The sequence below is a fragment of the Danio aesculapii genome, chromosome 2 (genome assembly GCF_903798145.1).
Source record: "Danio aesculapii chromosome 2, fDanAes4.1, whole genome shotgun sequence".
NCBI lineage: Eukaryota > Metazoa > Chordata > Actinopteri > Cypriniformes > Danionidae > Danio > Danio aesculapii.
In genome coordinates this window covers 32,049,385-32,060,749 of record NC_079436.1, presented here as the reverse complement: position 1 = coordinate 32,060,749, position 11,365 = coordinate 32,049,385, and the positions used below count along the sequence as shown (strand labels likewise).

The 11,365-nt window shown below is 35.7% G+C and overlaps 1 protein-coding gene across 3 annotated transcripts in view; it reads left to right on the top strand.

Annotated features, from left to right (window-relative positions):
- The first annotated feature begins 3,440 nt into the window (after positions 1–3,440).
- The window catches only part of slc4a2a (solute carrier family 4 member 2a), a 76,325-nt gene continuing 68,400 nt past the window's right edge, over positions 3,441–11,365 (top strand). For 2 of the 3 annotated variants that reach the window (XM_056477486.1, XM_056477470.1), the window contains exon 1: positions 9,093–9,290. The gene's annotated coding sequence lies outside the window, so the exon portion shown is untranslated. Of the gene's footprint in view, positions 3,580–9,092; positions 9,291–11,365 lie in introns of those variants that run through there. The other variant, XM_056477478.1, reaches the window with a different exon arrangement.

The window sequence follows — 11,365 nt, the reverse complement described above, 5'->3', positions numbered from 1 at the left end:
AACTGGAGCACCCGGAGGAAACCCACGCGAACACGGGGAGAACATGCAAACTCAGAAACGCCAACTGGCCCAGCCAAGGCTCGAACCAATGACCTTCTTGCTGTGAGGCGAGAGCTCTTCCCACTGCACCACAGTGCTACCCCCAGATGGCATCTTAAGTTTTAAAATCAAATCTTAACGTTTGTACAGAATATTTGCTGTTTTCTTTTCAAACAAATTAGTTATTATACTGGATATAATTATACTAATAGCTTCTCACAAATGTTTTCATTTTCCCACCCTTCCGACATTATTTGAGCTGAATCACAAGCCTTTAATTGTCTAGATATTTGCGAGGCAGGTTTGCATAACACTGTTCCGTCATAAGACAACTAATTATTAACAACACTGACACAGAGACGACTGTTCCCACACAACACCTGAACAAAGGCTGCTCATTTTTCATTCTGCATCGCTCGCATCAATATTCCACACATGCATGAGGCCTAATTATATATTGTCATGGGGCTTCACAGGATTATCCTGCGTTGGAGAAGAACCACTTGTTTATTTGCCAGATAGAAAAGGGTACATTGCTATTGCAGTAGTGATTAGATCAAAAAGAAATGACCTATATTTCATCATAACAAGCTGTTATGCGTCTGCTGCTGTGTTTTAAGTTCAGCATGTGCTTATCTGTCGTCATTATACATCAGCTTAATAAGTTCATTCTGAAAGGGCACTGCAAAACAACGATAGTAACTCAAACTAATGACCCCTGGCATTTTTTGACTAAAGTTCACAAAATTGACCTTTTAAGTTAAAAGGTACCTACTTGTTCAGAGCTACATGTGCATTTTTTTTGTAAATAGCGACAATTAGTCACCAGTATCTGCAATCAATTAAATGTGGAGTGGACAACTGGTTATTTGTTATAAGGTGATTTATTAATGGTGATTTATTAATAATGAGAAAGCATTTTAGAAGTAACAGCAAATCCTAAGGTAAAGGAATCCCTTGTTTGAAAATGGACATATTTTACAACTCCCCTAGAGTTAAACAGTTGAGTTTTATCATTTTTGAACTTATTCAGCCGATCTCTGGCGGAAGCACTTTTAGCTTAGCTTAGCATAGATTATTGAATCGGATTAGACCATTAGCATCTCTCAAAAATGGTAAAGTTTCCCAATTTAAAGCTTTAATCTGCTGTAGTTCCATCATGTAGTATGTCTGACAGCAAATGAAAAGCTGCTGTTTTAAAGGCTGATATGTCTAGGAACTATTGTGTCATTCGAGCATAATAATCAAGGAACTTTGCTGCCATATCATGGCTGTATAGCCATCACAACGATATTATGCAGCACCTGAGAACAGCCCCCAGCTAATTCTTGGTTTCTCACAAATGTCTCCATGGCTGCAAGACACATACAGTAGTCTCAGCCTCAAATGTCACATAAAGCACTGGCCATGGACCTGTGGCTAAACCTGGAAACAAGTCTGATCAGACAAAAAAAGATGCAACATTTATCTTAGTCTGCATCTATATGCATGTCCTACTGATTTCTTTTATGTTTTTGCAGACAGATTATTAAGGATATTGGTGTGTCGCTGTTGAATGATGCATAGCTGTGTGCCAGGCTGTAATTCTTTGGACATTTCCACACCCCTAAACATGGCGTGGCACAAAACATCAAATAGCATCATGGGTGATCTTGGTCATTAAAAGCGGTCAAAGTTCCCAGGCCCTCAGACTTTTGGTCTACGACTATGCAAGTCTACAAGGCACATTATATTAATGGAAGTTTGCTGGTTTTTAGGTGCTGCATAATATGATTGTGCCTGCTTCAAAGTTCCTTGATTATTATGCTGGAACGAGAGTATAGTTTCTAGCCATATCAGCCTAGAAAATAGAAACTTTTAATTTTTCATTCACAATAGTCACATTGCAGTATATGCAATATTGAGTTTGTATTAAAATTCATCATTTGCATGTGTTTTTGAGTTCTGTGATTGTATAAAGATTTTAAAAACATTTATGCATAAGAAATTGTACCATTTGTAACTTTAACATTATAACATTATAAATTAACATTATAAATTCTTTTCAAATAGAGATTTTTTAAGTAACCTGGTAAAATTGTTTTCATATCGCAATATACAGTTGAAATCAGAATTATTAAACCCCCTTTGAATTTTTTTTCTTTTTTAAATATTTCCCAAATGATGTTTAAGAGCAAGGAAATTTTCACAGTATGTCTGATAATACTTTTTCTTCTGGAGAAAGTCTTATTTGTTTTATTTTGGCTAGAAAAGTTAAACAGTTAAATGCAGTTTTTATTTAAAAAACAAAACAAAAACATTTTAAGGTCAATATGATTAGCCCTTTTAAGCTATATTTCTTTTCAATGGTCTACAGAACAAACTATCGTTATACAATAAATTGTCTAATTACCCTAACCTGCCTAGTTAACCTAATTAACCTAGTTAAGCCTTTAAATGTCACTTTAAGCTGTACAGAAGTGTCTTGACAAAAATCCAGAAAAATATGATTTACTGTCATCATGGCAAAGATTAAACAAATCAGTTATTATAAATGAGTTATTGAAACTATTATGTTTAAAAAACAGGGGGCTAATAACTCTTGCTTCAACTGTATATTGCAGAATAAAAAATATTGCAATGTTACATTTTTCTATTATCGTGCAGCCCTAATTCTAGCAATGTGAATCTGTTTGCACAAGCTCTGCAATTCACTGGCATCATGTGGTCATATTAGGTAATTAAAACTGCACTGATGAGGTGTTTAGTATTTGGCATTATAAGCTATAGAAGAATATGTAAGAATAACTAAATTCCTTTTTACATGACATATTGAGATTACAAATACCGAATACCTCTTTTTGCATTATAATTTTTTAAGTATCAAAAATTCATACTTTAAAATGACCCATATCCTTTGTGGGCGTTTCTTTTTCTTTTTCTTTTTTTTTCTTTCTTTATTTATTTTTTTTACCTAAAAACCTTCTATCATCTTTCATAAGCTCATGAGAATCCTGTATCACTTTCTTCTTTTTGTGGAACACAAAACAAGGTATTTTGTCTGGACAGTCATAGGGTTCCATTATACCTTTGATTTTCATCCTATGCGGAAAACAGTTAATTCTTCAAATACAATATTTAGTTTTACACATAACAAGTAAAATCATATCTGAAACATTTAATTTTCAGGTGAATTTTTCAACAGTATAAAAACAAGTTTATTCCACAACTACATCCCAGAAACGGAGATGGACACACTATCGCTGGTCTGCAGGTTAATATTGCTGTGCGCATTTATAACGTGACTGCTACGTTTTGCACTTCTTCCCCAGGGATTTAAAAGCTCAATGATTAATCACAGGCACACACTACTTGTATATAAAGTGACTTGACTGCCCTTTACGAAAAAGTTGACTGGTGCTTCATGAGAGGGTTCACAAGCTCCCTCTCTCTCTCTCTCTCTGCCTGACTGATAGCGCTCCTAATAGTTGACTAGTCTTAACTCCATCGTCTTCTTGATAAATATTTAGCATTTGGAAAGCTGGACACCTCACATGACAGGTGAGTTCTTGCTGTGCACCACTGAAATAGTCTACAATTGTGAGTATGATACACTGTCATATCTAGCTAAATGTTGTTTAAAATGCATTTTTACTTTTGTAATGCGTTATTTTCGGGTGGTTGATGGTTGATGGTCAACTACCAAAGGATTCATTTTTAACTGGTCGTTCCGTTTCGTCAATATTTGACTGAAGTTGACGGAGCGTGCAGCTCACATTTCTGGAGCTTATGTAGCCTAATGTAACGTGTTTTCTTCGCACGGTAGATCTAATCCAGACAGGTGATGAGTCTGGTGATGCTGTTTAATGTCATCGTGTTTATTCAACACACCCAGAGTCAAGCACTGCGACGCGACGTTGCTGACAAGCGGCGTTTACCTCAGACGTCAATTTTAACGCATCGCCTTTAAATGAAAATGTCAAGTAATTATGTTCTTTGTCGAAAACACAACCTGTACATGCTTCTTGTTCACGTTTTTCTGTGCGTTTCGGACTGAACAGGTTTTATCCAGAGAGCAACGACAATATGACATCAAGCGAGTTCATTTGCTCGACAGGCACGTGCGTTGACTCGGTTTGTGATCTTAACAGGTTTGGGAATGCATCTGACGGTAAATGAGACTAACGCCAGTTAAACTACAGTAAACAGCTACTAGACAGACGAGTATCACTGCGACTGTGTGAAGACGATTAGGAAAGATGTAACTGGACTGTAAAATGCTTTGTAAAAACGAGCAGAGTTAACTGTATCGATTTAAGTGCAGTTTTTTGAATGTTCAATGGTTAACTATAGTCTTACAAACAAATCAGAAAATGGGTAGCCCTTGAATTTCATAGTACTATGAGCATCAATGGTTACAGGTTCCAGTTTTTTTAAAAAATGTTTTATTTGTGTGTTTTCAACAGAAGAATGAAATTCAAATATGTTTGTAATATGACCACTGAAAAGTGAGTTAAGGCCAGAATTCTTAGATTTGGCTAAACTATACCTTTAACCGCTGTTATTGAAGTTGAACTATTGTAACCCCTGAAGTTAGCCATGGCTTTGCTACAATTACCAGTTTAACAAAGAGTAATCAATCTGCCAAAACCCATGGCTACTTTTTTTACTGTAATGAAACCGTTGTTAATATTTTATTAGGGTTTCTATTGGCATGCTAAACTACTAAATCCTATTGGTGTAGTTCCCAAAACACACTACAAACCATTACAATTTACTTGGTTTTAATGATTAGCAGTTGATGGATTGTAATGTTTCTGATGGTATTTGTAGAGTAAACCATCAGGTTTTGTACTGTTTAACCCACATTGTAGTGCCTAATGCTGTAAAGTTACAGCTAGTTGCTTATTAAAACCAATATAGTTGTGAGCCTCATATTCACATGCTCTGATTCAGTATTTGGGAGGGAAAACATGTCTGTTCTGCTGTAGAAGAGAACAAAAACAAAACAAACAAAAAAAACATTTAGGGTAAACACGGTTATATAGTGAGCAATATTTAATGTGTGCAGCACTAATTTATTAATACAGATTAACTGTTGATGATAGATAAAATATGAGCAGTGTGGAACATGAAGCAAGATAAGCCAGGAATTTGTTGGTTTAGAATAGTTTAGGGTAAGCTACAGTATATCTCAAGTGTGAAAAGCCCACCACACTAAACCTTATCGCATTTCCAATATATGTTTGATTTAAATGAGAATGTTTATTACATTCTTATTTGTCATTATTGGTGTTGTTCAGCAAAGTAAAATAGCCATAAAATGCTGCACACATCTAAGTTTGTCATTGGGTATTATATTAACTTTAAAGCTTGATAATGTCTGTTGAAGTCTTAAACAGAATCTGTGGATCTTAATTTTAATGTAAATGTGGTCACTGAACAAAGCATTGTTTATTATACTCGATGTTTCATTTGGATTGGTATTAGGTTAGCTGAATAGGAATTATAAATGACTGTGTGTGTTTTCAGAATAGCTTGACGTTGCAGATCGGTGTTCTTCTGAATGTCCATAATTATAGTTTTGTCATTATAGATGGTCGCTGAATAGCAGAGTTGTTTTTGGGACATCCCCATTTCTAAATGAAGAGCTTAACGACAAATATTTGTCACTGTAAAAATAACTCCCCCATGCACCCCTCCTGGCGACAGCTCCCACCACAGCTGCTGGAGATGAAAAAAAAATGTTTTGGCGGGGCTATGGTTATCCCCAAAGCGCTAATTATCCATAAATAACCCAACGGTTGCTTGTCCCTTTATGTCATATTTACAATGTACAGTTCCAACTTTATCTGACCACCTATTGTGTAATATATAAAAAAGCCATTACTATTAATAATTACATAATGCTGTAGATTGAAACATTCCATCTTTTTGTCAGATTAATTGAATTAGGGACCAAGCTTGGTGCTTAAATGACTGTATTTCCAAGCAATTGATTTGATTGTCCAAAGCAATGTCTTTCATAACTACCATAATCAGAAAACAGACACAGAATCAGCTTGTGGCCAAATCCTTGACTGCTATGCAGCTTGGCTTGATTGCTGAATGCATCAGGGTGTATTTATGAAAAGAAAATCTGCAAAGGTCAAACAGGAAATGACAGTGTTCAGTTGTAATTTACCGCTGTAATAGCATATTTGTAATATGGACTTAAATCCGTGCTATTTCATTGCTGGTTACTGGATTGCATGGTGTGGAACAATTCAGCCATGAGTTCACGTCATTGCAGGATCGCAGTGATCCGTTATATCATAATCTTCGGGACATTGCGTTTCTTTGTTAAATGCGTTATGAAGACGTCATTTTGCAATTAAGACCATAACCTCGGGAAACAATAAAGATATGAGGCAAATTTCCTAGAACAATAGTGGACGTATAATCAGTTAAACACAAACTGTTGTGCTGTAGTTTCTAAGCAAGACTAGTAACGTCCAGTGACCGCTGAGGTCATATGCAGGATAAAGCATATCTCCACTGATAGAGCTTGACAACATTGTTTTGGCTAGAAAGGCCACTGGATTTCTCCATTATGTATTGTTTCACAGATTAACTCTTGTTTTTGGACAGGATAGTTAATTAAATAATTAGTGCATGAATGAATATCTGATATTATTTTACTTAAACTATGAGAAGACAAAGAATTAGCCAGCCTAACATGGCTAAACTTTCCATAATTAAAAACCTGTAATATTCAGTGAACAATGAAAATGTCCACTCAAGTGGTTCCAAACCTTTATGAATTTCTTTCTTTTCTTGAACACAAAACAAGATATTCTGATAAATGTTGAAAAAAGCAAACATTGAAGTCCATAGTAGGATGCAAAAATATTATGTAAGTCAATGGCTGTTTTATCCAATATTCTTCAGTATATAATCCTCTGTGTTCAACAGAAAAAAGGAACTGTCTAAACATGTTTGGAGGATGAGTAAAAGATGAACTTTTTTTAACTATTAATCATATTCTAACTAGTGATAGGTTATCTTCTGTTTTCTGTAATTTCAATTTCAGGCTTTGGAATAATGTTACATTTTTGAGAATTTAATGATTTTTACTGAGTGACGACATGTTGACTGTATCTATTATTATTGTTCATATTTAATTTAAGGGATGTACCGATCAGGTTTTTTTTGCCTTCGAGTCAGAGTATTTGAGTATTTACGATACAGAAACCTGAAACAGAAAAAAGAATAAGGAAGAGCGAAGAAACAGATTCAGGATGTTCCTTATTTTTTATTTAATTCACCTTATTTTAACATTCAACAACTCTGTTAACAAACAGAGGACTTCAGTGAGGTAGTTTGAACAATCAAGTAATGAATAACATCAATTCTGCGCTTTTGGACTTCAGTGCAATAGTAAATATAAAAAAAAATCTAATATAAAAACAAATAGCACCTCAAATTAAAATACCCAGCAGGCAATCCCAAGTTTACATATATCACAGTTTGCTTTGGCAATGTTGTCGTCATCTGCTTTATAATACCTCCAGACTGCAGAAATTTTCACACTTTCCGCTTCAAGCTGCTTTCGTGTTCTACTTTGTCGGCATTTAACCAATAGCATCTCTGCAACAAAGTGATGTCATACCTCACGCGTTGTTGTTTCTGTGTGAATTCAAGAAAGAGGTCTAACTCTGTGCCACCGCATAACTATTGATGTGTTAAAAAATGATGAGAATATATATATATATATATATATATTAAACACCCTGAAGTATTAGCCCACCTGAATTAGTAGCCCCCTCCTGTTTTTTCCCCCAATTTCTGTTTAACGGAGAGAAAATATTTTCAACACATTTCTAAACATAATAGTTTTAATAACTCATTTCTAATAACTGATTTATTTTATCTTTGTCATGATGACAGTAAATAATATTTGACTAGATATTTTTCAAGACACTTCTATACAGCTTAAATTGAGATTTAAAGGCATAACTAGGTTAATTAGGTTAACTAGGCAGGTTAGGATAATTAGGCAAGTTATTGTATAACGATGGTTTGTTGTGTAGACAGTCGAAAAAAAAATATAGCTTAAAGGGGCTAATAATTTTGACCTTATAATGGGTTTTTAAAAATAAAAAATAAAACAAATAGGACTTTCTCCAGAAGAAATAAAATATTAAATAAAATAAATATAAGATAAAAAATTTCCTTGCTCCGTTAAACATCATTTAGGAAATATTTTAAAAAGAAAAAAAATTTAAAAGGGGGGCTAATAATTCTGACTTCAAGTGTATATGTGTATATATATATACACATCCAACGTCCAACCAGACGTCCAACTCCGATCAAGTCTGAAACTGTGTGATCGAGTATGATTTCCCTTCTGATTTAAATGACTCACTGACTGTACACTCTAAAAAAATGTTTTTTTTAATTGACATTGATGTTCCATGAAGAATCTTTATCATCCATAGAACCTTCCTATTCCTCATTCATTCTTTCTATACTAAAAGTGGCAATAAGTTCTTTAAATTATACCTTCACTGAATGGTTCCAAAATGGTTCTTCAAAGTCATCACTGCAAAAATGCCCCCTTGGAAGCTTAGGAAATGAGTTTTTAGATTTTGTGGAAACAAATGCTGTCTAATGAGCTCACACTGACTGAACCCATAAATATCCCTTTAAAAATCACAATTTGATCTTTTTTGAAAGATTATATTGAGACATTTCATATTTTATATCCAGTAATATTGTCTCAAACTCAAATAATTACATTCTGAAGCATTGAGCAAAATACTTTAATAAAAGCATGCATGGGCTAATATTAGGCATATGCATAGGTGTCAGACAGAACACTCAGGATTTGTGTATCCCAGTATTTTTAAAGTGATTCCTGGAGTTTAGGCCATAGAGGCGTATTGTTGAGTCATGTCCCCTCGGTCACATGTTTGTCAGAGGGCTAAAGGAGGAAACCTAATCGAGGGGGGAGGGAAGGCTATCAGTGGAGCCTCAAGGTTGGAAGTGAACCGCATGTGTGTGTGTGACAGATAGAAAGAGAGAGAGAGAGGTAGAGAGTGTAGGTTCAACGACTAGAGTGCCTCTACTTCTTTTCTCCAATCACTGCCTCTTCTCACCTCCAGTCCCTCCTCCTCCTCTGTGCCTCTTGCTTTTTCTGCTTTTCGGTGGCTGTTTGGCTTCAGTGGGTCTTTGCCATCGCTCTACAATGACTGCTGTAGTTGTAGTCCTCCTGTAGTGAGCATTCTGAGGTAGGTCTTTCTCTGTTAGTAGCAAAACATGTGCTTTTCATCTCTGTCCACTTAAAGGGATAGTATACCCAGAGGTTCACATTTTGTCTTTTGTTTTTTCCGTGGAGTTCAAAAGAAGATATTTTGAAGAATGTTGATTAAATAGAACATTTTCATGATTGTTGACGTTAATTGAATGAGGTGTTCTTCAGAATATCTTCTATAAAAGTTTTAACGTCTTTGATTTTCTTTGAGATCTTCTAGTGTTCGTTGTAGAAAGGCTGTGAAAGAGCTCAGAAAGTGTTTGCAGCTGTATTTTGCTGAAATTGTTACTGCAGCCCTTCCTGCCTTACAAAGTGTTTCCTGTTGGAATTTTTCAATTTCATGCACACTTTTAGGGAGAGAGGAATGAAATACTTAGAAATATGTTTGAACAAATTGTAGCATTTTTTTTTTGCCTGTTCTTAGTTGCGATTCTAGCGTGATTGTCAGGAATGTGGCTCTTTCTCTCTTGTTCTCTCTCTCATCCAGCTCACTGATGATGAGGAGTCTAGAGTTACGCTTGGTATCAGAGCAACAATGACTTTGGCTCAGATTAAGAGCATTAGATGACTCAGTGATTCTTCTAATGAGCTCCAATACTGAAGGATTTACTTTGAAAAACAGCCGTTTTTTTCTCCATTTTTTTATTTTTTTAATAACTGCTGTTTTCATTCATTCCGTTTGTAATTAAAACTGTACCAGCAACATTGAGATTACAGGTTTGATTTTCAGGGAATATATGGACTGATGTTGTTGTTGTAAGTCTTTACAAGGCGAATGAATGTAAACTAGGCAGGAAGTTAGTGCTAAGCAGAAAGCAATGTCAGGTTGAATGTGCTCTCTACATGGCTTTTCTATTTCTGACCATGTACATGGACATGTAGCACAAATGACATAGCAACAGGCAGAGTCCTGTCATTGCATGCTGTATAGAAACTGCATTACTGTGGGATTTTTTTTTGTTGGAAATTGTTAGTTAAATCACATAGTTCTGTAAGAAGTGTTCAGATGGTTGTGGTATTTGAGCAGCATAAGAATAAGCCTCACATTGAGGATGAGCGTAGTCTCTGGGGAGCATCTCTGCTGAATCACCGTCCTCAGTCACCTTTAAATACAAACACGCAGCAGGAACCAAAAAGTCTGAGGATACATTGAAAGTGTTGTTCAGATCATTTTTATTAGCACTTAGTAAAAAGAAAACAGTGAGATAAAATGTTTAGTATTTATTTTTGAACATTTAAATATGCAAATACATTTTTTTTTTGAGAATTTATTTTAAAAAATGCATAAGTAATAAAATGTGCTGGCTCAGTGGTTAGCACTGTTGCCTCACAGCAAACGAAGCCTACAGCGAACAAAGTTTGGGGACTACAGAAAAATACATCCGGGCTAGTGAGATCACAAGATCACAAGCTCTTTAGGTTCCGCGCATTTCCCACATGCAGCAAAGGGGCGTGGCCAGAGGCGGCTAAAGGGCTGTCTAAACGCTGCTATTTCCACAGCGCTTGTTCTGTTTCTGTATTTGGGCTTCCAAAGGGCACGACACAAAGAGAGAAGTGCTTACAATTTATTTTTAATTATGTTCCAAAGAATTATAAAAATATATAGCTAGCATTTGACAAAGGAGAGCTTCCGAAATCTCTCCCAGTTCAGTGCTGGATTCGGCTAAAAACTCCTGCAACCATAATAGAAAAAGCTGTGGGTTGTGAGCCACAACCTGTACGTATTTATGATCGAAAAATGATCGATTGCATGCACGGTTTCAAGCCATAACGGTATGTTGTAGTGATGACTTAAACAAGGATGTAAACAAGGGGAAATTCTGTTAGGCACCGCTAAAAATCTAGCAACAAAAATTTTAGAGAGTAGGCGTGAGGTTCAGGTGTATCTGTCTGATTGAGGCTCAAATTGATAAGGCTAACAGCTACTCTGACTGACAGTGTTTACACAGTGCAAAAGTGCATGCTTGTAGGGGCATGACGCTTTTCCTGGTGACGTGGAGCCGATCCGCGAATAACAGCACATTATGTGAGCTGACCAATCAGAGCCTTCTT